General features: G+C 42.0%; 2 protein-coding genes across 4 annotated transcripts in view; one reads left to right on the top strand and one right to left on the bottom strand.

Annotated features, from left to right (window-relative positions):
• ZNF804B (zinc finger protein 804B) overlaps nucleotides 1-22,480 on the bottom strand; it is a 295,745-nt gene that overhangs the window by 91,288 nt on the left and 181,977 nt on the right. The gene's annotated exons all lie outside the window — the stretch shown is intronic.
• Nucleotides 17,629-22,480, top strand: part of STEAP4 (STEAP4 metalloreductase) — a 221,799-nt gene continuing 216,947 nt past the window's right edge. Inside the window, exon 1 of the mRNA XM_083578789.1 lies at nucleotides 17,629-17,640. The gene's annotated coding sequence lies outside the window, so the exon portion shown is untranslated. The remainder of the gene's footprint in view (nucleotides 17,641-22,480) is intronic.

Genomic DNA, 22,480 nt, shown 5'->3' on the forward strand with positions numbered 1-22,480 from the left:
CACAATGGATCACTGCCTGATCCTACAGCACCTAGCTGAGAAATACACGTCGCACCACAATCACCACCTATTCGCAGCATTTGTAGATTTTAAAGCAGCCTTTGACTCCATCCCAAGAACCCGACTCTGGGACAAACTTAATAAATCATCCATAGACCGACGTCTGCTGCTACTAATATACAAACTGTACAACAACACACGACTTCGTATAAGATGCAGCCAAGAAGGTCAACTCTCTAATTTCATCAGAACAACAAAGGGAGTTAAACAAGGATGCATTTTGGCCCCCTTTTTGTTCAACATCTATATAAACTCCCTAATATACCACCTACAAGGAGCGGATACACACGCCCCAAAATTAGCAGACAAAAAACTGCCTATCCTACTCTATGCAGACGATGCGGTTATATTGTCCCAGACTCAGATGGGCCTCAAAAGAGCTCTTAACAGCTTATCCCAATACTGTAGAGAAGAGAAATTAACAGTGAACTACCAAAAAACAAAAATCATGGTTTTCTCTAACAAAAGAAAAATATACAGATGGAATTTAGACAATCAGGAGATTGAACAAGTGACATGCTTTAAATATCTAGGAGTTATATTCCAAGCATCAAGGAAGAAGACTGCCCACATAAATTACAGCTCCTCTACAGCACAAAAAAGTACAACAGCAATCCTAAGATTCCATCGTACAACGGGAGGAAATTTCATTCCTGCTACAATTAAACTATTCGTTGCAAAACCAACAGCACAAATACTATACGGCGCACCACTCGTCTCCCTCTCTAATCTAGACCCATATGAAAAGATACAATCAGGTTTCCTTAGATCACTCCTGCAAACACCTAAATGCGTCCCAAACGCCGCCCTTCGACTGGAAGCGGGCTTATACAGCATTAAAGCCAAAGTATGGATAAGAACCTTATGCACTTGGCTAAGACTTAACAACTCGCCGGCTGGACTACTTTCCCTGATGCTTCTTGACAAATTCCAATCTAGTTGGTTGAAGGGCACTCTCAGAAAACTGGCCACATATGGTCTCTCCCCAGAGTATCTATTAAGTTTAGAAAGGGGAAGGGCCAAGAACATAATCAAAGAGAGACTCAGGGACATTGAAGCCCAAAATGACTTTAATCAACTTCCGATAACTTACAAACTTCTATACAACCCCCAAAGGCCCCATCTAGCAAACTATCTCAAAGTTCTAGACAACGCTAAACACCGATGGGCATTTTCCAGGGCCCGCTTTAACGCTCTCCCTTCAGCTCTTCTAGAGGGAAGATACAATAAAATACCGATCGAACAAAGATTATGTCCCTGTAACAGCAATGAAATCGAAACCATTGGGCATGTCATCTTATACTGCCCATTATATCGAGACTCAAGAAAAGAGCTGATCGAACCGATTCTGAGGAAAATACCTCGCAGTACAGACGACACCTATATCAGACACCTCTTAGCTGACAAAGAGCCCGAAATTAACAGGTCCGTGGCAAAGTACTGTTACATTGCAACAAGAATAAGACGAGCAATGATGTCAACAACGGAGTTCAAATCGTAAACATCGAAGGAACGATAATAAACAGTAGCGACACCTGAATTGAATTTTTAAAACTTTAAAAGTCAAAACCTGGTTATAAATATAAGCACCAATTCTGTGAATTGGCCATATTACTACTGTATTTGTAGCACAATACTACTTTTAATGTCATATTTTTATAAATTGCTTCCTGGTCACTGACCGTATTAAAGATATTTGATTTGATAACTCACAAAAGATAACTCCTACCTACAAGGAGGAAAAACTTTTTAACAGCAGAGTACAAAAAGGATAAAAAGTGAAGGTGAGAGCAAACTCGAGCCAGTTCCAAAATTAGTTATAGGAATCCTCTATGAATACCTGGAAGGCGGGTAGAATGGAATAATACCAGGCACAGTCAATCAACAGAAGTCTGATAAATCAGACTGGAGGGAGTCAGTTCATTCCATTGACAGATAAGAATGGCAGAGAACTTCGATTTAGTTTGCATTTAAAGGTGAACCTACCTAATTCACACTTTCCAAAGCAACGTGCGAACCAAAGCATTGCCATGTTTCAAAATTTCCACTTCTCCAAATTTTGCAGTGCAGTTCTCCAGCCAAATGATGTGTACAACATTACTGAAAATATCATGCAAAATTCATTATAGTAGGAACAATTGCTTTGAGAAAATGTGTATATTAGGAAAATGCTGATGAATTTTCATGAGGATGTTTTAAAAAAAATTAAAAAGCTAATGTGGAACTGTGGAGAACTGAATTTAAGACTAGAAAAACGAGAAACTGGGAGAAACTGAAACTGATAGGTTTGCTCCTGCAACTGATAGGTTGCAGTGGTGCAAGAGCACTGCTGAGATATTCTGTGAGCAGCCATAAATTACAAAACAGCAATTTAACAGTTTTGGGCACTTTAGAGTTATACTATGAAATAGCTGTGACTGTGTGCATCCTAAAGCTTAAATTCTATACACACTTATCTGGAAGAGTGAAGTATACATAAGATTGTGCTGTTACTTGACAGTAAGCTCCACACAACTGGAATTTACTTCTGAGTAAACATAAGATTGCACTCTACATATGTATGAGATCTATTTAAGTTTTCATGGGCTTTATATTACACAAGTTTGTGTTTAACCTGGTGCTTTTTTTATAGTGATTCTGCCATACATGCTAAAAGATAGCCATTAGCTCAGATTTGCACCACAGTCTGTATTTGCAAATCTGCTACGAACTGTCATCACCAAAATGATTTGCAAAGACTACTTTAAACAGTTTTAATTTATTGACTCTGTTCTCTAACTTGTAGGTTGCTATAAAAATGCCCTCTTCATTTCACTTTGCAAACTGCTTTCCCTCCGCCCGCTTTCCATCTATGGAAGAGTTTCAGCCCTAGAGAGGAAAGCACAATAAAACCTCTTTGATTACAGCCACTTACTATTTTATTTGATAGATTAAATGGGCCAAAGCATTCTACTTTGGAGATTAAGAAATAAAGCTCAAAGCAGTAGAAAGCACATCACATTTTATCTCTTGAATAAAGATCCTTTTGCACCAGTTTCTGGGTGTGATATGCAATGTTTTCCATAGGCACCATGACAAAGAAAACCTAATAAAAAATGACAAATTAATGAAGCATGAGGCTCCTTTTTATGATTATAAGAAACACATTGTGTCCTTGGCTCCTGATAGGCAAATACAAGAGATGTATAGCTCTGACAGGTTATTTAAAACAAAAAAGTATTCATCATATTATTATATGAGTTTAATCCTTCTTCTGCATATTGCCTTTGTGTTCCATTTATTTCCATTATTTCCTAGCACAGCTGAACAAAAATATTTTTGTCCTTTCAACAAGAGTCTTATTTGAGATCCTGTCACTTTAGAATTATCTCTTAAACTGTTGTTTGAGTCCAACTGGGTTCGTGTCATATAATTAGCTTCATATAACGGTCCAGGGCACAACCTTGAATAAGTTAGGGCACAATTAAGTCCAATTAAAATCAACACACAATCACACTTACAGGCTGATCTTCTTTGCAGAGCCCTTCCAGGCACCCTTTTTATCGCTCGTACATGATGATTTGTGTGCTCTGTGCTATGGGGGTGGTGACATGGGATCTTGCATTCAATGCTGTTTGCACTTGGAAAAGTGTTTGGGTGGTCAGACTGCTTCATCGGCAATCAGTGCTTATCGCATAACTTCCTACTGAAACCCCGTAACTTTTTTGCACCACAAACGTTCTGGTTTATTTTTGTTCTACTTTTCTGGTGCCCACCCCACCCCCCCAGACAGCAATAATGTGGTAGCATTGGGCAAGCATAGCAGAACAACCTAAAGCAGACTGCACCCACCACTGATACACTAACACTGTGTCAAAAATATGTTTCAGAAGACACCCACCATAAGGCACCAGCCCAGAGAGGCCCCCTCTGCAGCAACATCAGAGCATTAGACTGACTATCTCATCTCCCCGAACCAACAAAAGATGGCACTCCACCTTGTTGTCAGATCCATCGCTCACTGAATCATGGCAGCAACCCCCACCTATGATCCAGCTGGCCCAGCACTAATGAAAGCCCTGCAAAGGAGTGCCAAGCTGGACTTAATGGAGAGAGATACACGATCTCATCACAAGAGTGCTCCATCCTGTGGCTGTCAAAAGGCTGCATCCATCTTAGCATCAGTTCCAGCTGGTGCCACAAATAGTCATGGCTCTGGACCAGAGTCCTTGAGCAAGAGTAGCTCCAAGGAGGAAGGGGTGGATGCACTATTTGGTTTTTACACAATAGGTCCACCAGCACCAGATTCTGTAGCCACTGTACTCCAATTAATGGGACTTATTGGACAAAATATGTAGAAGAATCTACAGAAAAAGGACCTGGACTTTCAACAGGGTGAATGCAGCACACAGAGGACAAGGCTTTAGTCTGGGCTCCCTAGATAATGCTATCCGTCTCTGGGAGTTGCCACCGGCCAGTTCTGAGACAGCTTGTTCTTTCTGTCTCAGCTGCAGGGTGGCTGTCTGTAGTTCTGAAGTACAGTCATTGTAGTCTAAAGTAGCACTTCTGGTCCTGTCTAGGGTCCTGAACTTGCTGCGGCATCAAACTTGGCTCGGGAACCCTGGGGCTGCCTTTCTTCATCTCTCTTGGGCCATCACATCCTCTCTGTGGCAGAGACTGTGATAGATCAGGAGACAAATCAATGTCACCAGAAGCATTTGTAGGCATTTCTAAAGGCACACCAGTCCAAGGGGAGCACCATATCCTCTTGTTTTCAATATTTGCTTGCTTATAGACAACCACCTCCCAGGGATTAACCTTCCCAAACCGACTCACAGTATATTGAAAATATAAAATTCATTCTTGGTCTAATTACAAGCCATAAAACTACGTTCTATATAATACTAAAACATATAAAATGTTATAATCATAAGCAGTGGAAAAAGAATCATAATATAAACATAATATAAACATAAAAGCACAACAAATCATTAAGAATGTAAAAAGGTGCAGCTAACTACAAAAGAAATAGAGTATCAAGTGAAAGCAGTTTGGAACAAACGAAATTAGGGCCCATTTAAAAATCATCAGTCCAGTGCGCTTATATAAAAGGCATTCCCTAAGCAGGGACCATCACTGAAAAGGCCCCGTAGGCTCTATATCTAGCAGGTTCCCCTGACAATCCAACAATTGCATTCCATGCATGCAGCAGAAATGAATGCAGTCCCTGAGGAAGTATTGCATTTCCTCAGATGCAAAGTTCTTTCCATTTGAGATCTGGGAAGTATTTCATCCGGGAAGCAGTAGCTTAGCAAAGAGAGGAAACGTGAGATCTATATACAACAAATAAGACACTTGTGCTACACAGACATATACAGATTTTTGTGTGCAAAGGCCCACAGAACACTCACATGTGCTGTATGAAAGGAGCCAAAATTGCACTATGGCACCAGCCGCAACAATATGTACACGCTGAGCATTTTAATGTAAAGCATGCCCTTCTTCTTGTCCCTCTCACTACAGCATCTCATTTTCCCTTGATTTGTCTTTTAAAGGGTGATAAAGACAAGCTCTGCTTTAAAGCCAGTAATTGTTTCTTAATGGTCGGCACTCTGTCACATTAGCTCTAGCTGCTATCTTAGAGAAAACTTTGATGTGATTTGCCCAACTATTAAGGCTATTAGTTGAAACTTGAAATTGATTTATTTTGCCCATTGCATTAACCTTCCCTGGCAGAACCATCATTTTCTTATATAGGGCATGACAAATGCTCCTTGGAGTCGAAACATTTTTTGTTTTATTTTTGCGAAATTGGATGTAAATGCTAGCTCACTATAAGCTCCACATTGATGTGATAATAAAAGTGTTGAAAACTCCTCCCGCCATCTTTATTACTATATGGTAAATGAAGGGGAACTCTGAAAGAAAGTTCCCCTTAGAAACACATTTGGTGACACTTTGGTTAGAGTATTTTTGAAGTGGGGGTAGAGACCTAGAAACAAGGGTGGCATAGGTCTGGCCAAACAAAGTTTACTTCATGTAAAGCCCTGCATACATTCATTTTTGTATACTAGCTGAACAAACTAAAAAAAGGTGGTGGGTTCTTCAGTTTGTATTGCAAAAAGTAATACAAAAAAGCTAGACCATGTTTCTAGCATTAAACTCTAAAAGGTTTGCACAGAAATTGGAAGCAATATATATATATGAAACCATAGCACCAAATGGGTCTGTATAAAGGAACCTCAGCAACAAAGGAAAGGAGGAGGAGATTTAAAATGAATATTATATCCCATCATCAGTTCCTTAAATCTAACCAGAAAGACATTTAAATGAAAATTTCTATTCCATTTTAATAGGGTGAAAATATACATATATTATGTTTCTCTGTGGTACAGATTATCATAAAACAGAAGTTCTTGTAATGTCATCTAATCTACCAGGTGCATTTGGTAAGCGATGTCCTTCCCAAAGTACATGGCAGAAATGTTAATGAAATGTTAATGAACTGTCTCCACGGTGGGCTCCAAATTAAGCCTATGTTACATAGATAGAAGGAATAGCATGCCTTCTTCTGCAACAGCAATTGAAAAGGCTAGCTGCCAGTCAGATTTAAACAAAAACAGCTTGTCTCTTCGGTTCTTAGACCTACTGTAGGAAAAACTAAGAAACCACTGTCTGCCCATGTGGTTTGGTATGGCTCTATATGCTCTGAAGGCTCTACATGCTTGGAAAAGTTATCTATAGACAACTTTTTCAACTCCCTTTCAACCAAACTGAAGGTAAACTATAAGTCTACTAGATTACTGAGTATATGTAGGCTTTTGGAGTGCCTCTGGGAAGCACTGGCCGTGGTGAGCTCTTTCTGTTTCGGAGACTATCTGGTGGGAAAGCTACGATCCAGGGAAACTAGATTCCATCGTAAGAGACAGGATGCCAGAAGCTTGCGCATGGTTCCTCTATGTGTTTCTTCCCTGGAGTCTCAAGTTTCTGGTTGTTCTACCAAAATGCTCTTCACTCTGACTATTCATAATAAGATCTCATGTATCCATGACTTGATCATGGATAAGGGATTATCACCAAGATTTGGATGGGTGAGCATCTTGTCTCACTGTGCTTGGTGTATGACCAGCACAGGGTGAAGGGTTGAGTGTGTGTGTTGCCGTGGTCCATAAATCTTATACAGTATCTTACTCACTAAGAAACCTCTCCATCTGGGGGTTGTCTTTGAGGGTCTGCACCTGGTATCTGTGTCTTGTACCTAAGCAGCAGATTTGGTGGGGCTTCAGTCCTTTTATCAGTGGTCTTGCTGTGGAAGAGTAGCTTGTTACAGGTGTAAAAGGTATACAGAACAATTCAAAGCAACTTCCCATGATATAAGACTGGCTGGGTTCCATATAAGTCCAGGGGAAATTCTTAAGAGAGTGCATAGAAAATTTCTCCAGGAAAACACACTGTTTCATTCTTTAAGCTCTTTCACAGGAGATATTTTCTGTTCACAGGAGAAAGATCTATGTGGCACAGTAACATCAAGGCCTGCGAACCATTAATTTGAGATAACTTTCCCCTGTGTAAATTGCTGAGCAATCAGATTTTCCTTTTATTTTACCTTTTGCTCTGCATGATATAGCTCATGTCATGCTAGGATCACAGTTCCCTGCTATTAATTATACACAAGCGCACATTTTTTTAAAAAATCTCGTGCTCACCAGGGACAACTGGGAGAAGGAGAGGGCGAAAGATGCAAGATCCACTGCAGACACCAGTGAATTCTAGTCTATGAAATTCATTTCAGCAGCTCTCTTTATAATCCTGCCTTGGAAACTCATTTCATTTTAAACTCCTGTAAAGGAGTCATGGCTATATTCAGGACTGCTTATTGAGCAGCAGGTTCTTAAAATAATCCTTGTGGGCTGCTTCCTTCCATGTTACCTCAGAAAGAAAAAAAACCCCACATGGCCGGGATAAAGATTTGACCTTATGTTAAGCTACCGAAATAATAAAATGCAATCTGCAGAGTGAAAGGTGGATAAGGCCAAGGTAACGCAGCCAGCAGCCTCCCAATGTGTTTTAGCCAAGGTATTTACAGAACTTAAAAGTACTTTTACGATTTATAGCCGTAATGGCACAACCAGCACCGGTATGAACAAAAAAGAAGTGTTCTTGGGCAGAAGCCTTGATGACTTTCACCATACCCTCCAATTATCACTATTTTGCTGGGACAATCACTACTACACTTCAGTAATCATAGATTCTGTCTTTATCACAGAAAGTCCCAGATTAAGAGATATGTATTCTTTTGTCCCCCACGGCACCATAGAGAATTAACTTCCAATTAAGTCCTCTGTAACTGTTTCTAGCTCTATGGTGCCCCCTGGCCCCTCCCACCCTGCTGTTCACCCAATCACCGCTCTTCCCTTCCCACGCTGTTTTATTGGAAATAGGAAGTGGACACTGGGTAAGGCAAGGCCAGCAAGGGATGTTGCTGCTGACTCTTCGCCCTAGTAAATCCTATAATCATAGATTTGGAAGGGACCACAAGGATCATCTAGTTCAACCCCCTGAAATGCAGGAATCTTTCACCCATTGTGGGACTTGAACCCACAGCCCTGTGTTGCATGCTCTACCAACTGAGCTATTCCTTCTTTCGTCCCTCTTTGGCTTTTGAGGGCCCATTATGAAAATTTGAAAGTGGGAGTTTTGTTGTTTTGCTTACTTTATTTATAGGCTGCCATTCTGGACTAAGTTCTCTCAAGGGGACGAACAGCAACAGAAGCATAAAAGCAGTCTGGTGCAGTGGTTAGAGTGCTGGACTAGAACCTGGGAAACCAAGATTCGGATCTTCACTACGTTCTGAAGTTCACTGGGTGACCTTGGTCTCTCAACCTAACCTACTTCACAGGGTTATTATGAGGGTAATAGGCGCTCCTTGGAGAAAAGGTGGAATAATAATAATAGTAATAATAATAATAATTTTATTTATATCCTGCCCATCTAGCTGGGTTTCCCATTTCAAATCTCATTTTGTTTGTGGAGGGTTATTAGGCATTTATAAATGAAAATATCCATTGAGCCCCAGGCACTGGACTCGAAGAAAAGTATATAGCACATTTTTAGTATCTACAATACAGTAACAGAAGAATGCAAATCTATGCAGGTGAGGTAGCATTTTTAAAATTGGAACTAGCAGAGCTGCTCATCACACTCTGAATCATGGGCTGAAAGGGAAAAAAGGCTCTCTTGTAAACAAGCTCTATTGTTGCAAATGTTAATCCACAGACTCCTAGAGTACAGAAATATGGAACGCAGTTATTAATGTATTATGCTGAAAGTATTTGCTTTGGTGTCAAGACATGGCACAGAGAACAGACTTCAAAAAGAGATGCATGGAAATTACACTCATTAGGGTTTTTAATCTCTTGCAAGCAACTTGTTGCGAAAGAGAGATCTCATGAATATATGAAGTGACAAGTGGCATGTCTGTTCTTTGTCTCCAGGAAAGACTGCTTGTTGGAAAAAGTTGAGAAAAACAGAGGCATGACTGCTTCATTCTTTGTTTTTTTTAATGAAGCGGAACAGCGTAGGGTTGCGAGTTCTTCCACTGGATTTTTAATAGGCAAGTTGCAAGTACAACTGGGGGGTGGGGATGGGGGTGTCAGATGATATTAGAAATTATCTAATTTCTGAAGGATGGGTAATTTGTGGCCCTCCAGAGGTTCCTGGAATACAACACTCATCACCCTTTGGGACATAGGTGTTTCCTACAACAGCTGACTAGCCACTTATGTATATCATCCCCCCAAAAAATACATTACCTAAAAAAGGGATGAAATAGGAAATCGATTTTCATAAAGTCATCATATACTAATTTGTATGTATAAGTACATATTTAGAAATAATTCCCAAAATTCAAATAGATAAATTGTGCATCTTTCCATCGTGTGGATGGCTATGACCAGGTGACCTGTGTCTTACTGTGGGTGCTTACAGTTGATGTAAGCAAGTTCAAGGCCGCTACTATTCCTTCTTATGGACCAAACAGCCCTTCAAACAGAAGACTCCTTGGAACAGAGGCCTGGGCTCTGACAGCCATCCTACCAAAACAAATAAAGACTGTTCTCCGGAGAACCTTGAGTTTAACCATTTTTACCCATCCTGGTCCTCTCTGCCATCCAAGATCCTTATCCATGCCACTTCCAAGCCTTCCAGCTATGAGATCTAAATCACAGCTGGTTCTCTAGTTGACAGGTGCCAGTGACTTTCGGCTGCAGTACAACTACCCCCCTCTACTTATTTTATGAGTTCCCTAGGCTGATTCACAAGATGACCTTCTAAGCTTAAACTACACCGTTTGTTCAGTGTGCATGGGCAACCTTAACTGGTGTTTTTCTTCTTACTGCATAGACACAACCCTTGCAAAGTGCAGGGGCCTGAACTAACTCAAACAGGTTGTTATGTACTGAGTTGAATAGGATCCAAAATGCAGCAGTCTGATTGGTCCTAGAACAATAGGATTCAGAATGCAGCAGTCAGATTGGTCCTAGAACAATGCAGCAATCTGATTGGTCTGCAGGAACCACCCAATCCAGCTCCAGATGGAAGTGAATCCACAACCTGATTGGCTTACAGGAGAATTCTGGAATTAACCAATCACGTGCAGCCCATTGTGTAAATAATGTATATAAAGCAGATACTTTGGGGAAACTTTCATTCCCTCCTCACCACTATGAGCTGAATAAAGAGCATGAAATCCACTCTCGACTCTGAGTATATTTCACAGGTGAATGAGAGATTGCTGTTGTCCCAGCTATGTTTTGGTAAAGAACAGTGACTCCTCTAGTCTGGATGAAAAGCTATGGAACTCCTACATCTTTTCTTCTCTGCCATGGAGGATCATAGATAAATTTAACAGATAAAGAAACAATGAATCATTTGGGCAAATCTCTCCCCCGCCCCCCCCCCCGCCAGTGCCACTGAACAGAAATTGTAAAGACAAGCTTTTGGTAAGAAAAATGTATGGGGCTTCTTTCTATACTCTATTAACCTGTTTTTGTTTCTGTAAAAGAAGTGTGTCCTAGACATCTGTTGTAAACAAGATAGACCTTAGAGAGGAATACATTTTGGACAATTTATTTTGTGCTTGCCAGTGTCTGGATTGCTTATCCCTGGTGTGCTGCCCTCCATGTTGTGTTGCAATGCAGCTCTCATCATCCTTGACCATTAGCCATGCTGACTAGACCTGATGGGAGCTGTAGTACAAAACACCTGTGGTTGCAGAAGGCTGGCTTATCATCTTCCTCAGGACGGGTAAAGAGTTGAGAGTGGTTTACCTTTTCCTAGTGTGTCCAAAGGGGCCTATTTGCTGGCATTAGTACACCGTACTAAGATGTGCTCTATTTAATGCATTGCAGGAAGCTAGTTAACAGAATTCCTGCTGGCTTAATAAAAACTTGATTTGCAAAAGGCATGGGGAAATGGCAGACTGAAAGCAACTCACACAATCATTCTAAGTTGCCATGACTGTTACTGAATGAGACAAATTGCCATGCTTTGGTTCTGCCAACCTTTGCTTCCTGGAATACTAACTCTTGTTAACTTTCAAAACAGAGCTAAAGGAGCATTTTAAACCGTGCATTTTAAACCCAGCATAAGCTGCTCATTCTGAACTAGTTAGAACTTCGTACATTTTCCACCAGCAACTGTGATCTGCAATCACTGTGGTGTGTTTTCAAAAAAAAAAATTGTTGGAACTCTTTATACCACATCCCCTGCCCCCCTGCATCCAAAGCAGCTTAAGAACATTAATTCTCCTCTTGCAGTGCAGACGGGGCAAATCATTACAATAAGGTCTTGACATTAATGCTGCTATATTGGTTTTTCCATAAAGCCTTTGGCTTAACCTCTGTTCCTCTGAGTTCTCATTGCCAACTGAAATAAAGTCTAAGTATATATGTGTTTACATTTGTCCCTTGTGACCCTTGCATCTTCCACCCACATGCACACAATAGATTGCATTTGGACATAACGATAGCACTGTGTGAATGAGCCTTGAGCTCCTGCACTTTGCCCTGTCCTTTCCTCTTTCCTCCACTGAACTCCTCCCCAAGCATGGCCTCAAGATCAGAAGCTTTTGCTTCCATGTTCAGATAAACAAAGTTTAGTGTTAAGTCTGCCCTCCAAGTGTCCCTATTTTCCGGGGACAGCCCCAGAATTAAAAAAGCCGTCCCAGCTATTGATTTGATCCCAAACTGTCCCTATTTCCCCTGCCAGCACTGCTGCCACTGAGCTCTGGGAGGAGGATGAGCCGGTGGTTGTCTTGAGCAGTGTCAGCAGTGAGGGAGCATCCCGTTGCCTCTCCATGGCCACTGCTGTCGGCCTCCTCCCTTGGGCACCTCATAGCGGCTGCTGGAGAGTAGGAAAGGAGGCTGTCGTCATCAAGGCCCAGCCCTGGGTGATGCGCCAGCTTTGAGGGACAGGCAGAGGGCAGGGCCGCCCTGGGCAGAAAGAAAGGAGGAGCAGAGCAGAGCGCAATGAGTACCAATTTTATTTTATTTAATACAAAAAAAATGCTTTGTGTGTTTGCATCTAATCTTGCCCCTTTCAAAAATTAACTTATTTATATGTCTTTTTCTTTTTGTAAATCTATCAAAGAATAAAATAAAATTGGAATTAAAGGATTTTCTCAGGACAATGGAGGATGTGTGTGCCGTGTCCCATTGGTGTAGTGGTGGCTGCACTCGTACTTCTTCTGATAGGAAATGCTCTGAGGGATGGGGGCAAAAATGGGGGGGGGGGTCGAGGAGGCATAGTTGGCAGGGGAGTGAGAAATGTCCCTATTTTCATCTGAGGAATGTTGGAGGGCATGATTCTGCACTTTAATCTGTCGTTATCTGTAGTACAGTTTGTTGAAACAAGACAGCTTTTTACAAGCCAGTCTTAGAAGCTGGCTCATTTTAGTAAGCTGTAGTTAAGACTAAGCAGTTTTTGAACATAGCACTAAACTATGGTTAGTTAAAAACTGAAACAAAAGCTCTGTCTTCCTTGCAACTACATTGGTTGGGAAAATCAAGAATACAAAAGGATTGGAAAATGTTTGTAGGGTCTTTTAAAAATCAGTAGAAACAAGTGAACAGATTAGCAGGACTTGAATAAATTCAGCAATATAAGAGGAAGTAAGAGAAAATTAGTAAGAAGAGTAGAACTTGGTAACTTAGAATACATGGAAGAGAGGGAAAAGAAAGGACACCAGAGAAGGAGAGGAAGGGAAGTCCTTAGATGTCTTGTTTTGTGTCCCTGTTTGGTTGTGGTTTTGTTTTCATCCCCCCCCCTTAACTTTTACTTATTCTTTTGGAACTGTATATAAAAATGCAAATAAAAATTATAATAAAAAAGGAAGGGAAGATGAGGGATCACTGAGGTTTGCTCTGCTAACAATAAACCATAGTTGATCATTACATCTGAATGTAGTCAATGTCTAAGTTTGTACTTCAGACTTGTGAGCTCCATGCCAATAAGAGGCTGCAAAAGCCAATAGTATCACAGAAGCGGCACAGCAAGTTACCTTCTCTTTGCCAAAAACTAAGACCTAAGGCCAGAACTCCTGATGAGGCAGCCAGATGTTTGAGATTATTTAAGAAAGGTCTATCAAGTTCATTCTTAAAGCGCTGCTTCACACGTTACTCTGTTTCTTGTGCCAATACGTGGCAATCCAAGGAAGGGCTTTCTTCACCCTGGAGCCCTGATTATGGAATTTCCTCCCCTCCCAGATGCAGACTTTGCTGGGTTTCTGGTGCCAGCTAAAGGCTCATGCGCTCCCACAGACATTTGGAGGAGCCTGGTGAATTTCTGCTTCTTCTGTTGTTGTTTTTTGCTTCATGTTCAGCTATTGTGTTTAATATGCATTTTGCTTGATTGCAGTGTAACCCACTCTGGGATTGCCTTGGCAATGACAAACTAGTAGGGAATGTTTTAAATAAATAATATTGCTCAAACAGGTATTGAAGTCTGAATTAATTGTCAACAGTTGCATTAATTGGTATTTATGCAAATCTTTGAAGTTAATACAGATGGAAAATCCCTGAAGGGGACAGGGGGCCCTGTTTATTTCCATATACTACTGTAACATCACTTTGAATGCTATTCCTCCACCCATCCCACATATCCCAAAGAGTTGAGCATAACACATTGAAAAACGTTACTTAAATAGACTGAATTCCATCCAGCATGAATATTTGCATTCTTGGATAGGAATATATATATATATATATATATATATATATATATTATATAAATTCAAAACTAACACCACAATCCTGATATTCCTGTTCTATAAAAACCAGAAACAACAGCAGCCATGGCAGTGTAGTAGACAGTGGGCTGGATCCAGACTTGCTGCCATCAATAAGCCTAAGTTAAGGCACAACTAACTTACCTTACTGATTCCCTGGGGACTTAAATTCAATTAACTAAGGCTAAAATTGTAACCTCACTTAACCTGGGAGTAAGCCCAATTGAACTCAACTTCTGGGAAGACATGGGTTGTGCTGTTAGTGCATTAGACCCGAACTGAGAATATCTGGATTCCAAGCCCTATTCAGCCATGTAGGTCATACTGACCTTGGGTTAGTTCTTCTCTAGCTAAGGACATAAGCGGAGCCTGCTGGATCAGGCCAATGGCCCATCCAGTCCAGCATCTGGTTGGTCCACTGGCTAACCAGATATTTGTGGGAAACCCACAAGCAGGACCTGAGCATCAGAGCACTCTCCCCTCCTGCAAGTTCCAGGAACTGGTATTCAGAAGCAGGATTGCCTCTGGCTGTAGAGATCAGAGCAGCAGCTGAACCAACTACACAGAATTGTTCGGGAGGTAAGGAGAAGATAACGGCCAGGTGTGTGACCCAAGTCCTTTGGAGGGTAAAGGTAAAGATAAAGGGACCCCTGACAGTTAAGTCCAATCACGAATGACTCTGGGGTTGCAGTGCTCATCTCACTTTACTGGCCGAGAGAGACAGTTTTTCTGGGTCAAGTGGCCATCATGACTAAGCCGCTTCTGGTGAAACCAGAGCAGTGCACGGAAACACCGTTTACCTTCCCGCCGGAGAGGTACCTATTTATCTACTTGTACTTTGACATGCTTTCGAACTGCTAGGTTGGCAGGAGAGAGCAATGGGAGCTCACCCCATTGCAGGGATTCGAACCACTGACCTTCTGATCGGCAAACACTAGGCTTAGTGGTTTAGACAACAGCACCACCTGCGTCCGCGGGTAAGTGGAGGGTAAGCGTGATACAAATGAAATAAATGCAATAATACATAAGAAACAGAAAGAGGCAGGACTTTAACCAGATAAAATATATGTGAACAGCTAGACAGATGTCCTTGTTACACATAACAGTAGCTGACACAAAACGAATTATCCTTTGTGCAGTAGAACGGCGTGGGCAATTAAGAGTGAAAGTGACACAGCAGCACATTTGACACATGTCCACAAGAATATGTCTCGGTGGCAGCATCAATCTAATATTCAGCTACTAAAATAATCTGCACATTTCTAGCAGATGCCATGATCTATCTGTTAGGAAGGTGTGACTCTCCCAGGGGAGATCACCAGTGACATCCAGGGAAGTGCTAGCAGTTTCATAATCTGTATCTTTGTCACTCAGAGGCATTTCTTTCCCCCTTTGTCGCCTCATTCTGATCCAAGCCTCATCTCGCTTTTGATATTTGGATATTTAGGCAAGAAAAAAGGGATGCGTGTAAATCAAGGATTTTTAAAAAACAATGGAGCCTTCCACTTTAAAACTCTAAACAACACAGGCCCCCAAAGATCAGAAAGATTGTCCCCTTCCCTACAGACTCTCTCAGATGCTAAAACAGCAGAGGGGAGCCTCTTGCTGCCCTCAAAAATCTGGAGTGACGGCAGCCTGGGAAAGGGCCTTCTGTGGGGCAGCCCCTAAGTTGTGGAACTCCCTCCCCATAGAGATACATCTTCATTATGTAGTTTCCATCACATGCTGAAGGCACCTCTCTTTATCCTGGCCTTTGAGATAGATAGATAGATAGATAGATAGATAGATAGATAGATATTTGATGTGTGTGTGTGTGTGTGTGTGTGTGTGTGTGTGTGTGTGTGTGTGTTTAGGACCTATACTCCTTTTGGGACTGTGATTTGCTTTACTTTCATTTTAATATTGTATTTTAAATTGTTGTGAACTGCCCTGGGATCTTAGGCTGAACGGTGCTGGGTGCTTTCCTGAGCAGAAGGGGTCCTTCCATAAATGGAAGTTCATTTCATGAATGGAGATACTACATTAGATCCCACCTAATGAATGCTCAAGACATTGCTGCTATTCATAAGTAGCAGCCAAAAGTAAGAGGTCCTCCCAAAATGGCTTAAATACAGTGCTTTTTTTGGGGGGGGACGCAGGGGTATGCATACCCTTAAACATTTTGTGAATCTAAGTTTGGCCTCATTGAGGGGCATTATTTCAATATGAGTAGGAAAATGAGAGTACCCCTAAACATTTTTTTAGGAAAAAAGCACTGCTTAAATATATAAGAATAAGGGTTAAGATTCTATTCTATTCTATTAAGTCCTGACCCACCAAAAGATTTGATCTGACTTGATTTGATATCAAAATCATAATTTTTAAATATGCATACAAAACTAAAATGGATAAAAATAGTAACAAAAGCAGGAAATCAGCTGGAACCCAGGAGCAAAACATCACCTGAAAAAGTACATCAAAAGTAACTCCCAAATGCCTAATCAGGTATTTCTGACACTGCTTTTTAAAAAGGAAGTGGATTAATAATGGCTGTCCTTTGGCAACTTCTTCCTGTACCTTCAAGGCCAGAGAAACAGTTTGGAAAAGGAGCACATAAAACGACGGCCCTCCGGTTTAATGAGCATAAAATGCATAATCTGATATAGATTTATTTGGACCATAGGTCATTACACAACCCATTATTTCATATAGAGGATGCAGATTGCAAAAATCTATATGGTCACTTCAAACAATGCTTCATATGCACAGGAATGGGGGAGACTTTGGTGTACATGTCTCACTGTGAAGTCAACATGACAATTATATCTCGGTTGCTTTTGGCTAATAATCATGTGCTGCATGGATATGACACTGAAAAGCAATGCCAGTGTGAAACATTTCCCATGTTTTATCGTACTGTAAATATGCATACCAAAAGGCTGGGTCTCCTTGTTCATGAGAGCTGCACCCCCCAACTCTTTACTTGCAGCTTTTTACATCTCTGGAGGTCTCAGAGGGATGTGCCATGAGGGGTATATCAAGTAAGTATGTTCTGCAGATATGAGCACAGTGTCGGCATTGATCAAGCAGGCGGAGCAGCAAAAATCAATCCAAGTATGATTTGTATGGAGAGAAGGAGATTGCACTATCACCTGGAATGCTTCAGACCCCATGAGGATAGCATGGAGGTCTGATTAGGTAAGATGGCGGGGGGATGGGGGGGGAACGGGACACATTATTCTTTCTTCACGTTCTCTTTGAAAGTTCCTGGAAGATTTCCAGGTTCCCCAACTGGCCTCCATATCCCTTTGCTAACTTTACTGTTTGTGTGGAAGTAAGTTGGGAAACACTGAAATGGAAAGAGAAAGACTGACTGCCTAGAAGCAGTTGAATATCAAGCCAACTAAGCTGACACCAGTTTTTAGAGGGCCATTGTAGACCTGAGAACGTCCTGAAATGTTTGTTTCCCAGATGATATCCATGATCAGCTTGAGACATATAGGGCAGTGTGGTCCTTAAGCTATCATGGACCTAAGCTGTTCAGGGCTTTATGCACTAGTAAAGGTAAAGGGACCCCTGGCCATTAGGTCCAGTCGTGACCAACTCTGGGGTTGTGGCGCTCATCTCGCTTTACTGGCCGAGGGAGCTGGCGTACAGCTTCCAGGTCATGTGGCCAGCATGACTAAGCTGCTTCTGGCGAACCACAGCAGCGCACAGAAACACCGTTTACCATCCCGCCAGAGTGGTACCTATTTATCTACTTGCATTTTGACGTGCTTTCGAACTGCTAGGTTGGCAGGAGCAGGGACCGAGCAACAGGAGCTCACCCCGTTGCGGGGATTCGAACCGCTGACCTTCTGATCAGCAAGTCCTAGGCTCTGTGGTTTAACCTACAGTGCCACCCGCAAGGTAAAAAGGTCAAGGTTAAGGACCTCTGGACGGTTAAGTCCAGTCATACTTGACTCTGGGGTTGCAGCGCTCATCTCACTTCAGGCCGCATTTGTCTGCAGACAGTTTTCCGGGTCATGTGGCCAGCATGACTAAACTACTTCTGGCACAACGGGACACCATGATGAGTGCCAGAGCGCACAGAAATGCTGTTTACTAGTACAAGACCATTGAAACTGGCCAGGTTTTCAATCTGTTCCTTTGTTATGAGTGCATAACCTCCAACTTTCTGCCAATTAAAATCAGGACACTTGTCTTTTGGTGCCATGCTCCCTTGTGAGCCAGCTGGGGCTTCCCTGCCCCAGTCCCCTGTCTTCATTACTGGAAGCAGCTCCCTCAGTGAGTGCCACAATGGCACCTCCAGGTCCTCCTCCTCTTCACCCTCGTCATCCTCCTCTTTGTCTTCTTTCCCTCTGGTGAGGACGTCTGGAGGAGGAGGCATGGTGTCTCAGCCCGGCAGGAGTGGCCTGGCCTGCACCGCCAGCAGCTCCAGCTCCTCCACTTTCATAGTATGCCCCACGGAGAGCCTCAAGGTCCATAAATAGCAATACCCTAGTGGTCCTAGGCCCTAAGGAAGTCAGATTAGCCTCAACCAGAGCCAAGGCCTTTTCAACACTGGCTCTGGCCTGGTGGAACCCTCTGCCTCATGAGACCAGAGCCCTGCAGGATCTGATTTCTTTCCGCAGGGCCTATAAGACAGAGTTGTTCCGCCTGGCCTTTGGCTTGGAGCCGATTTGATTCCCTCCCCCTCTTTCTTTTTTCTTTCTCCTCCTGTGATGAGGCTGCATTTTAATATTTTAATGTTTCAATATTTTAATGTTGTATTTTAATCTTGTTTTTAAGTTGTATTCATTCAACTTGTTTTTATTATTGCTTGTTAGCCACCCTGAGCCTGGCCTTGGCTGGGAAGGGCGGGGTATAAATAAAAATTATTATTATTATTATTATTATTATTATTATTATTAGGCTCCAGCTCAGCCACCTGACACGTGATTTTTGGGGCTGAGCTCTTTCGGGAGCCAGCTGACTTATGTGTGGCACCAAAAATGGGACATTCTGGGATCCAATCAGAAGTTGGTACAGCTTATGTAATTCCGGGATGTCCCAGTCAAATTAGGACAGTTGACAGGCATGTGAGGGGCATGGGGCCGTAGTGTTAAAAGACTGAGGAGAAAAAGCACTACTGGCTCCATGCCTAATACTATATTTCTTCCACATGGCCTAGAGCCCTGTCAATGTTCCATCCTAGGCAATCATCTGCCTGACCTATTAAGTTGGTGCAGCTCTGGTGCGACAGTGGAAACAAGGTTATGAAAGGGAGAGCCTGGCAAAATTAAAGCTAAACCCCAACAAGTCCCTCAGGTCTAAGGTCTGACTTTCATCTTAACTGAGTATGAAAGGGGCTGACTGGACTTGTGCATTCTGAAAAGCAGGTTCACTAAAATCTAGAAACCCTTGTTCTATAACTCTTTTAAAGTAAGCCTGTGTCTCCAAAGTGCCATTTTGTCGGGCAGGATTTATATATCCTGCCTCCCTAGGGCTGGCACTTGTTTCACAAGATGTCTTCTATAACTCTTGATGTAGACAATATACTTTGGTTTCGTGTTTTGTTTGCCACTTGCTTGCTGTGTTTTAGCAGGCACAATGCACTTGAAGCCTATACATTCTTCTGAAGACAAAGGAAGGCTATCGCCCTGCATTTGCCAAGTGCAAAATCAGGAAATGCGGTGGTTAAAGGGCAAGTGTACAGCCATTAAAATGCTTGAGAGTCGAACCGCTAGGTAGCCCATCATCATCCATCCTTCTCAAAAGGAAGTAATTAATTATTAGCATGACAAAAGGCTATTGAGTTATTATGCCTAAGGCTTTAATCAAATGCAATTTGCCAGTTGAGCTTTATTCAGCCCTTCTAATATGGCACATAGCTCAAAATTTCCCCATAATTTCCTTACTCTCTCTAATTATTAAATTTGATGTCAATGGAAGTAACTGACTTAACAGCACACACTTCAGGGAGGGAAAGGGAGACAGCGAGACAAAGAGAAGAGGGAGATCAGTAAGCATGACTTTCTCTAAATTTGTATCCTCTCACAATATTGATAAAATTACAGTGTGATTAATAAGAACTTAGTATTCAACAGTTGGGAACCTGTCAAACATGAAGAAGAATAAAGAGGATTCTTCTCCTAATTGACTGTTCCCCAACACCAAACTGGATTCTCCAAGGTTTTTGTTTCTATCTTTTTCTATGACTGAAATTTTAAAATGCCTATTGGAGAGAGCTATTGAACTAGCTACTGCATGGACCTGAAGGCCTAGCCTTAAGGATCATCAAAAAAAAGAGGAACGCTTGCATGTGCTAGATTATTTGCATCTATGCAAAATTTGGAGAGAAACGGTAAAAATGATTGTGCTTGAAACAGAAATACAGTATTCCTTATGGTAGTGGGGAAGATTGTGACGAGGTGTGCCAACTCTGTCTGCTAACCAGGAGCTACCTGTTGATTGGCTACTTTCTAGGGTTTGCCTGGTCCTTCTAGGCCCTACCTGGTCTATATATGCAGCAGAATGAACTGGCAGCATCCTAGGGGGAGGAGTGGTTTGTTCCAAATCTGAATGAATGTGAGAGATGCCATTGCTGAACTTTCCCCACATGTTAAAAAAAAAAACTTCCCTACAGGTGAAATAACCCTAATCCCTAGCATATCAAGGAGAACAGTTCCAGTTCATTCTGTTCCCTGTTGTTTGTTTACTGTTAGGTAGGTTTTTGTTGTTTAGATTTTAACAAAGGGGAGCATTTAAAAATATAGCTCACATATAGCTCAGTGGTATGATTCATTCTACAGTGGTACCTCTGGTTGCGAATGGGATCCACTCTGGAGGCCCGTTCGCAACTTGGAAAGCCCACAACCTGAAGCGCCATATCTGCACAGGTGTGTGGTGCGATTTGGCGCTTATGCACATGTGCGAGTGGCGAAACCCGGAAGTAACCTTTTCCCGTACCTCCGGGTTGCCGCGGGACACAACCTGAAAAAACGTAACATGAAGCAAACATAACATGAGATATGACTGTATCTTATCTCAGGATACAATCACTTTATTCTCACTTCATTCTGCTGCATGTGTAAGCATGCGGAAACATGTTTAGCATTGGACACTACATGTGCCGTACTGAATGGAATATGTAAAGACTCTGTTTAATCCAGGCCCTTGTATGAACACGCACTGTACAAGTCTGGGGTCTTTGAAAGCAATTTCTAGGCACTAATGATGTATAAATAATAAATGGCATACAAAAATCAGTTTGACCCTCATTCACAGCGCCTTTAGCAATAGAAAATTAGCCTGACTAACTTCAAAGACACTATGTACAATATATAGAATGAGTGCATATAAATTCGAAAAGTTTTCAGTGCAGTGAGAGCTTTTCTTTATGTTCATGCTTTGCAATGCTATTATACAATATCTTATACAATTTAATCCATGTATATTCCACTTTTTCCCATCATATATACATAGATTTCCTGTTAAGCAGCCCAACATCCAGGAACTGACTGTGGTCTGATTAGCTTCAGCAAAGTAACATTGCATCCCTTCAAACTATGCCTTAGGGCTGCATGCATAGTCTACATAGTGTGCTTACTAATGTAGGGATGCGGGTGGTGCTGTGGTCTAAACCACTGAGTCTCTTGGGCTTGCCAATCAGAAGGTCAGCGGTTTGAATCCCTGTGACAGGGTGAGCTCCCATTGCTCTGTCCCAGCTCCTGCCAACCTAGTAGTTCGAAAGCATGCCAGTGCAAGCAGATTAATAGGTACCGCTGTGGCAGGAAGGTTAATGGCATTTCCATGTGCTCTGGTTTCCATGTGTTCTGTTGTGCCAGAAGTGGTTTAGTCATGCTGGCCACATGACCCGGAAACGCCAACTCCCTCTCCCTGAAAACGAGATGAGTACTGCAACCCCGTAGTCGCCTTTGGCTGGACTTAACCGTCCAGGGGTCCTTTACCTTTTACTAACATGTGAACATGTTTTCTAAGAAATCTGAGAAATGAGAAGAAATTTCTAGCTAAGAATCTTAGTTGGTGTTTAAGAAGACTACTGCATGGGGTGCTGGCATATGAAAGCAGGGACTTACTACAGCATTGGAATGTATTGAGTCCAACAGTCTACCTGCTAGTCTCTTGTACTGATTTTCAGAAACATTAGGAAAGCCCATGGCTACTGCTGTGCAT

Source organism: Podarcis filfolensis (genome assembly GCF_964270895.1).
Source record: "Podarcis filfolensis genome assembly, chromosome: 12".
Classification (NCBI taxonomy): domain Eukaryota; kingdom Metazoa; phylum Chordata; class Lepidosauria; order Squamata; family Lacertidae; genus Podarcis; species Podarcis filfolensis.